This window comes from Schistocerca americana, chromosome 3, assembly GCF_021461395.2.
Source record: "Schistocerca americana isolate TAMUIC-IGC-003095 chromosome 3, iqSchAmer2.1, whole genome shotgun sequence".
Lineage (NCBI taxonomy): Eukaryota > Metazoa > Arthropoda > Insecta > Orthoptera > Acrididae > Schistocerca > Schistocerca americana.
Genome location: NC_060121.1, coordinates 771,761,883 through 771,771,567, shown reverse-complemented (window position 1 = coordinate 771,771,567; position 9,685 = coordinate 771,761,883).

Here is a 9,685-nt window from a genome sequence, read left to right as displayed (position 1 = left end):
CGAAATACTTGGAACGAAAATTTCTGGCACAATAGGATTCGAACTGCTCACTTCCAAGTCAAGTGCCCAGGTGATCATTGGCAATAGAGGTGGGTTCTAGATTAGTAACAATGTCCTAACTGATACAGAAATAGGTAGATATTAATGGTCAGTTTTACATTGAATCTAAGGAGCAAGATTTCTTGGTATCTATTTGATCAGTAAATAGAAACTGAATGATCATATTGATACTAGTAAGTTAATAAGACTATCTCCACTGTATGGTCGAAATCGATTATAGCTCGAAGTATTCTTGTAATTATGTCTACTAGATACTAAATAAAAGCTAAAAATAAAGACATGTTTGCAGGTAGCAGTATATCTAACTGTGAAATTTTACAAAGGCAGATTTATTGAGAATGCTACACCCAAATGCGGCATAACAACAGTTTAGTCTTTGTTAATGTTGTTCTTGATTTGTTTTGTAGTTCTGAATTTAAGAGTGAGTGAACTTATTTGAGAACTATTGGTGTTTTCACATTTGTGGTTATTAATGAATCATTGGGAATTTTATAGTGAAGTGTGTGTGTATGCACTGTGAACTATTTCTTACAAATATGGGGTAGCAACTTGAACCAAAGCAGTAGTGAATTACAGAAAAATGTGTTCTTTCGGTTACTACAGATGTAGTCGCACTATATTGCTGCAGTGGCAACCACTGCAGATACAGCAAAAGGAAATAAACTATCATGCAAGACTGTGCTATGAAATGGAAAGATGGTGAGTAGTGTAGGCCTACTTTGAAGCATACAATATAAACATTTGAAAATGTCACTACTAAAAACAAATGTAAAGTCGTAATACGTACAACTTACGAAAAGGGAATGCTGTATAGCGAAAAAACAGCATGGCTCCACCTTAGTAAACTAAGAGGTGGCATGACAACTGATAATGCAACTAATTTCTTACAGAAATTTTTCCCAATTCACAACAGTTTCACAACTTTAAACAAAGGGATTAAACAATAGCTTCAAAATTTATGTTCTTTCCGATTTAAAAGACGAAATAATGGACAACAATATATGGTTCAGTAACCTTGTTATAAGACGTTTTTTATTCCAAAGGATGCCCAGTGTTCCAGTGAGATAAATTCACAAGAACAAAAATACCCCAGCAGAAAGGGAAATGTCACCAATGTAAAAAAAAACTGCAAGTTTATTTATAGCCAGAGAAAATTTGCAGTGCCTAAGGACAAAACCTGATACATTATGACTGTTTGTTTAAGAAGTGATACCTGACGTGTTGTATATAATATTGTACTCCTTCTTTCAAAAGTGACTGCACTAACGATCATTCCATAGACTGAATGACGCTGTATTGTAACCTTTGAAATAAATGACAATTTCATTAGCGAGGGATTTTGCCTCCTTTGCAGTCATTCACTCTCTCTCTCCCTCTCTCTCATCTTCTGTCTCTTCATAAACAAACAATGCAATAAGGAGGTGCGATATATTCTCATGTTTGTACATTTTATGACAATATATGCATTAAAATAGGATGCTAATATTTCCTAACATTTTTATTTTCCTTGCCATAATCCATTTTTGTTTGTTTCTTTGTAAGCTGGGACATCATGGAATTCTTGATATGGTGGTGCACTTGATCAGCCGCCATTATAGCTGCCTGTATGCAAATTTGCATAATCAATCAAAGAATCTATCTTCACTATCTTTTCATGATTTACAAAGTCAGATTACAATTTATTTAATTAATTATTATGTACACCAACATTAGTGATTCAAACCTTTATTACTGAGCTACAGTCTAGTATCAACCTATTAATGACTGACTACGGAAACCTCTGGTGAGCAAGATGTATGAGACAGGGGAAATACCCACAGACTTCAAGAAGAGTATAATAATTCCAATTACAAAGAAAGCAGGTGTCGACAGATGTGAAAATTACCGAACTATCAGTTTAATAAGTAACAGCTGCAAAATACTAACGCTAATTCTTTACAAACGAATGGAAAAACTGATAGAAGCCGACCTCGGCGAAGATCAGTTTGGATTACGTAAAAATGTTGGAACACGTGAGGCAATACTGACTTTACGACTTATCTTAGAAGAAAGATTAAGGAAAGGCAAACCTCTGTTTCTAGCATTTGTAGACTTAGAGAAAGCTTTTGACAATGTTGATTGGAATATTCTCTTTCAAATTCTAAAGGTGGCAGGGATAAAATATAGGGAGCGAAAGACTATTTACAATTTGTACAGAAACCAGATGGCAGTTATAAGAGTCGAGGTGTATGAAAGGGAAGCAGTGGTTGGGAAGGGAGTGAGACAGGGTTGTAGCCTATCCCCAATGCTATTCAATCTGTATATTGAGCAAGCAATAAAGGAAACAAAAGAAATTTCGGAGTAGGTATTAAAATCCATGGAGAAGAAATAAAAACTTTGAGTTTCGCCGATGACATTGTAATTCTGTCAGAGACAGCAAGGGACTTGGAAGAGCAGTTGAACAGAATCGACAGTGTCTTGAAAGGAGGGTATAAGATGAACATCAACAAAAGCAAAACGAGGATAATGGAATGTAGTCGAATTAAGTAGGGTGATGCTGAGGGAATTAGATTAGGAAATGAGACACTTAAAGTAGTAAAGGAGTTTTGCTATTTGGGGAGCAAAATAACTGATGATGGTCGAAGTAGAGAGGATATAAAATGTAGACTGGCAATGGCAAGGAAAGCGTTTCTGAAGAAGAAAAATTTGTTAACATCGAGTATAGATTTAAATGTCAGGAAGTCGTTTCTGAAAGTATTTGTATGGAGTGTAGCCATGTATGGAAGTGAAACATGGACGATAAATAGTTTAGACAAGAAGAGAATAGAAGCTTTCGAAATGTGGTGCTACAGAAGATTGCTCAAGATTTGATGGGTAGATCACATAACTAATGAATAGAATTGGGGAGAAGAGGAGCTTGTGGCACAGCTTGACTAGAAGAAGTGGTAGAACATGTTCTGAGACATCGAGGGATCACCAATTTAGCAGATTCAGAAGGATGTAGGTCGCAGTAGGTACTGGGAGATGAAGAAGCTTGCACAGGATAGAGTAGCATGGAGAGCTGCATCAAACCAGCCTCAGGACTGAAGACCACAACAACAACAACATGGAAACCTGCTTTCAATGTCTTGTCGTTATCTTAATTTTTTTTTCTCTCAAAACCCCTAGAGAAATTGTTTATTATAAACCAGATACAGAGGAAAAAATTATAATAAATGGTGAGACTGAGACAGGATGTGCAAATTCTAATTTTTTTCTTTTATGTTTCATGAATTCTGTCTCACCTGTGAGGGATGGAAGCATTGTTATTTTGAAATTGAAAAAAAAAGATAATTTACTAACAAAACTGAACACGGATGTATAAAGCAACCTTAAATTATGAACCCATTGTTGAAGGCGACATGAAAACATCTCTATTTCAGGTAGAGACCTTACATACAGCAAACTTTCTAATCCAGTTTGTATAATTAATATCATCAGGGAATTTGTCCACCAGAGTTTGATGAAAGGAAATTTGCACTTATTGAATTTAATTGTATGTATATTCATGAGCTATGTGTCACAATATGACCACTCTTTGATGAACTTTTATCTAATGGAGAATGCCCAGTATCATTGCATATGCCCTGAAGAAAATTGCTAACCACTATTTATTCTCAGCTTAATTCTGTATATACCTCTTTGAATCTCGGTCTTTTATAAAATTTTCAAAATTATGTTGTTAAATATATTTGCTATGGTAAAAACAGGAAAAGTGACCAAAATGGCTTCACACAATAACAATGATATTGAAATGAACACTGAACAAAGCGAACGTGATAATATGGATGCAGAAAATTTTCATGTCTCCGAGCCCAAACCAAAATCGAGCAATGAAATGGGGGTACATACTTTATCTGAAAGTTTTTTGTGTGAAGACCATATTCACATAGACAATCAAACACAAAACTCAGGCTTTGAAACTGATTACGTTTCATGTGAAGCAAATACTCTGATGGACAATGCTTCCATTGACTCTTGTTTGCAAACTAATAATCCGCCTACTGGTTCGATTATGCTCTTGTTGCAAAACCTTAATGAACTAACTGAACTACAAGACTTTCTCACTGAACACTGAAAGTTACATGAAGATTTTAAGACTAGACAATAATAATTACATAAAACTTTTAAGACTTTTTAAACATAAAAGGAAAAAAAACAATCAAATGAATTAACGACATTAACTGCTAATTTTAATAACTTGTCTCTACAACACCATAGTTTAGCAAGTGATGTATCACAGTTGAAAACAGCTTATCGCGATATTCCGAGAGTCACATTAGGTTTGAAGAGAGAATAAAAATAAATACATGGTACTGTAAAACGATTAGTAAACAAAGTAAATACTTTCATCTATGAGCATGTGGTGCAAGTGGAAAAACAATTTAACGATCAGTGAAAAGTCAGTTTTGACGATTTTTCCTAATGGCTGATAGAAAAAGATATTGAGATAAACGATAAACTGAATCCCAAACTGGAACGAATTGCAAGTGAAATGGTCAATGCCACTGAGTCGAATTGTGACAATATCGGTGAATCTGTTAAAACACAACTTGAACAGATTAAGCGAACTTTAAATACATATATATCTACATCTATACTCTGCAAACCACCGTGAGATATATAGCAGAAGGTATGTCCCATTGTACTAGTTGTTAGGGTTTCTTCCTTTTCCATTGACATATGTAGCACGGGAACTATGGTTGTTTGAATGCCTCCATGTGTGCAGCATTTATTCTAATTTTATCCTCATGATCTCTATGTGATTGATATGTGGAGGGATGTAGTACATCCCCAGAGTAATCATTTAAAGCTGGTTCTTGAAAATTTGTTAGTAGACTGTCAAAGGATAGTTTGTCTGTCTTCAAGAGTCTGACAGTTTAGTTCCTTCAGTATCTCTGTGAGCCTCTCTCACAGATTAAACAAACATGTGACCATTCATGCTGGCCTTCTGTGTACATTCAATATCCCTTGTTAACCCTATCTGGTATGGGTACCACACACTTCAGCGGTATTATAGAAGTGGTCACATGAGTGGTTTTTAAGCAATATCTTCTGTAGATTGATTGCACATCCCCAGTGTCCTACCAATACACCGAAATCTACCATTTGCTTCACCCAAGACTGAACCTATGTGATCATTCCATTTCATTTCCCTACAAAGTGTTGCATACAGATATTTGTATGAGTTCGCCAAATCGAACAGTGACTCCTTGATGTTACAGTCATGAGATAACACGGTTTTTCTTCTCTTGAAGTCCAAAGTCTTACATATCTGAACATTCACAGCAAGTTGCCAGTCTCTACGCCACACTGAAATCTTACTGAGATGTGACTGAATATTTGTGCAGCTTCTCTCAGATAGTACTTCATTACAGGTAACTGTATCATCAGAAAAATGCCTGATTTTATTATTAATATTGTTTGCAAGGTCATTAAATAAATAAACATTTACTAGAATGGCGTGGCTAGATGAATACGCACATTTCTAGCTAGCAGTCAAAGGTTTAGTTCAAGGTGCAGCACGACTGTACACAAATATGTAATCAAAGTGCTAATCCCACTGTTTTTCATATGCTGTATGGTGCTGCTATTACTTCTACTGATTTGTTACAAAATACCGGCACCTCTATGTTGCACAATGTCTTGCTTGAAGAGAGCACACTGAAACAGAGATAATACCAGCCTTACATCACAGAAAAGAGTACTCCATGCTCAATTGCATTCATTAAGTCCTTCAAAAACATGTTACAATCATCCTGGTTAGAGCAGCAAAAGATATGCACCATGACAGGATATATACAAGGAGATGGAGCACTCTACTGCTACTTCAAAAGTATTTACATTAAACACATTACTGGAATGTCCTAATCTCACAAAAAATGTACTGAGAATTTTCAAGGTAAAATTACCATTAGATATTTAGGAAAGTTAATACATGTACAGAAAGACGACTTATATCACTTTATGTCGGTTCCCTTGTACAGGAATATGTGAAGGCCAGTAAGAACAATAGTAATGGCTATAACAGCGCTCCACTGCCTAGCCAACTGCGTATGGAGCAGCAAAAAAATGGCCGGTCACATGACTTCTGGGATCCGCCTGTGACGTCTCAGTCGACGTCATCTGGGTATGACACAAGGCGGTCTGATCATCAGCTGCAATATATGAACAGAAAGAATGATAGGAGATACAATAATAACAGCTGGTATCATCCCAATTATCAGGTAAATGACAATGGAAGAAATTATAGAAACAATAATAATGGTTACTCACATGCACAAAATGTAAACCAAAGCCATAGAAATGAAAAATGTAGTTACCCACAGCACAGTCAGGTATCAACTGGTCCACTTAACAATGGCTATCTCAATCTACGTCATTCTCTGAATAAGAGAGGAGTCACAAATGAAATGCTACCCGGTGTTCGTGTTAAAGGTTCAACAAACTAGATTCGACCTCATCAAGCCCTCCAATGCTGGTGACATCGCAGGTGGGGACAATGTTGGCACTCATGCGAACATGTTTCTCTGTAATGAAGGTAATGATATTAGGGAACTGTACAATGATCAGCAAACGGATTTGAATAAAGTGCAAGTAATGGTGCGAGCATCTATAAATGCTACTGGGAACAATCCCTACCTCGATTACCTTGGATAATGGTGCCTTTGTGACTGTCACATCACAAAAATTATTTAGCAAAATTAAGGAAGTAAACTACCAATATACCTGGTACAAAATTGTCAGATAACAAGAGCCTTAAGTTCAAGGCACAGCCTATCAAAATGTAGTAATATCATGCCCATTCCTAACTATAAAGAATCTTCTAATCGACTGTCTGATAGGTATAGAGTTTCTAGAGAACAAGGCTGCAACGATAGACTTCTCACAAGATAAACGCTACTTATACATTGAGAGTAAACATGTTGAAGTCCGTTTAATACGAGTTCCATTTCAACCTGATAAATACCGCCAAGGAATAATTTTTGAAGCCTAGGAATCCGCCTATTGACGATATGTCGTCTTGCTATAGTAAGAATTACACAGATAAAACTAATGTGCTTGATGATGTACTTAAATCACCACATCATGATAAGAAGCAACAACAACAATTGAAAGAATTACTAATGACACATTTACATGTATTTGATGAAAAACTTGGATTAATAAACGCTTACAGATATCGCATCGTCGTAGCGCCACATAAAACTTTCTATAGAATGTTATACCCATCCCCTGGCCGAAACGTTAGGCCGTAAGTTGCGAGATTAAAAAGCTGTTATCACGGTATATTATTGTGTCTCCACACTCTCAGTACTGTAGTCCTTTATTACCTGTAATTAAACCTAATGGAGACATAAGTCTGGTCCTAGATGCATGCACAATTAATAAAATTATAAAATCAGTACATACACACCAAGAAAATTTGGAGGAGCAATTACAAAAGTTTCACAATATGCATTATTTATATAGTGTCGATCTTAGATCTTCCTACTGGCAGACCCATTAGCAGCAGATTTCGTGAAATACACAGCATTTGTTTAGGCTGGTAGATGTTATCAATTTTGTATTTTGCTTTTCAGTGTAAATGTGAGCTCTCGTGTATTTATTACAGTGCTAGACACTGTGTTCAGACCCGATTTGCTAGACAAGATAATGTTATATGTTGATGACATCTTAACTCCTACTGGGACATAGAAAGAACACCTGGATTTATTGCTACAAAAACCAAAGTTTGATAGAGAGAAAATTAAGTCTTGAGGTTGTATTATTTCCTCATCAGGTATAGTACGTGATGCTGACAAAATAAGTGCAATCAAGAACTTTCGTATACCATGCACTAAACGACAGTTAAAAAGCGTTCATTGGTTTATGTTCTTTCTTTCGTTGTTTTGTGCATTGTCAATTACTGAACAGTCTGTCACTCTTAGGATTACTAAAGAAGGACACATTCTGGTTTTGGTCAGATAGTTGTCAAACAGATTTTGATGCTATTAAAGACACACTTGTGTATTTCGATATCCTTTGTTACCCTTGCATGAGGCCAGATTTTTGTGTTGCCCCTGATGCATCCTTAAGAGTAATTGGAGCTTTTCTGTTTGAGGTGCCAGAGAGAAATGGTGAAGTTGAGATTGAGATGATCGGTTTTTGAAAGTAGGACTTTGTCTAAATTGGACATGGGTACTCAGTTACCAACCTTGAAGCTGTAGCTGTAATTTGGGCTTTTAAGAAATTTAATGATTACATTTATGGTAAACATATTAAAGTGTACTGTGATCTAGATAAACTTAGCTCTCTTTTAACATGTAAGTTATCAACCCTAGAATTGCTAGACGGAAAGCATTTCTTCGAGAAAAAAACTTTGAGTTAATGCATATACGAGGTAAGGATAATGTCGTAGCTGATGCTTCATTGTGCTTGCCACAAGGAGTAGCTGAACTTTCTGATATCACTGAACAAATCAACGACTACATAATATCATGGTAACATTGTAGGATTCAGATCCTGGGTGGCATAAGATAAGAACACTTCCATCAAACAATCCATCTGAGATAATTCTGCAACATTACAGGGTTCGCAATGATGTATTGTTTTACTGATGTAGTACTGGGTATCCGTATCTCTAGTATGTATAGAGAATCTCTAGTTTGGCATACTCACTATTTTGCGTTCATTACAGTGGCACTAAGTGCATGAGGAAACTGAATTCATACTGCTGTATTCCAAATATGTGAAGATACATTGAACCGATTTTAAAACCTGTATTGTGTATCAGAAGGCTATGCCAACAAACAAATGCTGTAACACTGAACTACACCCAATACTAAAAACACAACCAATGCATCTAGTATCTGTTGATACAGCTGGGCCAGCACTGACTGCACGAGACGGTGTCAAATTTTTATTAGCTTTGTATGAGCACTTCTCTAAATATGTTAAACTATATGCCTTGACAGCAACAGCAGCATCTTTTATAATACGATGGATTCAGAAACAGTACATACCCAGGGCTTGCAAACCTGTTGCATTCCTTACAGATAATACATCAAACTTTATTTGTAGCCAGTGGAAAAATTTTCTGAAAGACGAAGACATTAAGAATGTTTAGAATGTTTTGACATCCCGCTTTCACCTGAAAAGTAATCCCACTGGAAGCATTTTGGGTAATTTTATCGATTTGTAAGAACATGTGCAAATACACAACACACACTTGGTCTAGCTCATATAGCCTTTCGAGAAAATAGTAAATAACTTGCCAATTTACACCACACCACACCCTACACACCTGCTGAATTACTGAGCAACAAAGAAGGAGCAAATGAAGGGGTAAATCCCTTACCACATCTGTAGAAAGAAGAAATTACTCTACAGAAGAAGATAAAAGACGCAATAATCACTCTGACAGAACACCACATAATTCGAAAGAAAATACAAGATAAAAAGTTAGGACGAGTTCAAACACATACCCTTGGAGAAACAGTTTTGCTATAATCACATCCAAAATCTTCTATACTGCATAATCGCAACAGTAAATGGCAGTTGCTTTACACTGATTTGTACAAAATCATTAGCATACCAAGTCTTGACAGTTATCTTTTGGTTTTTC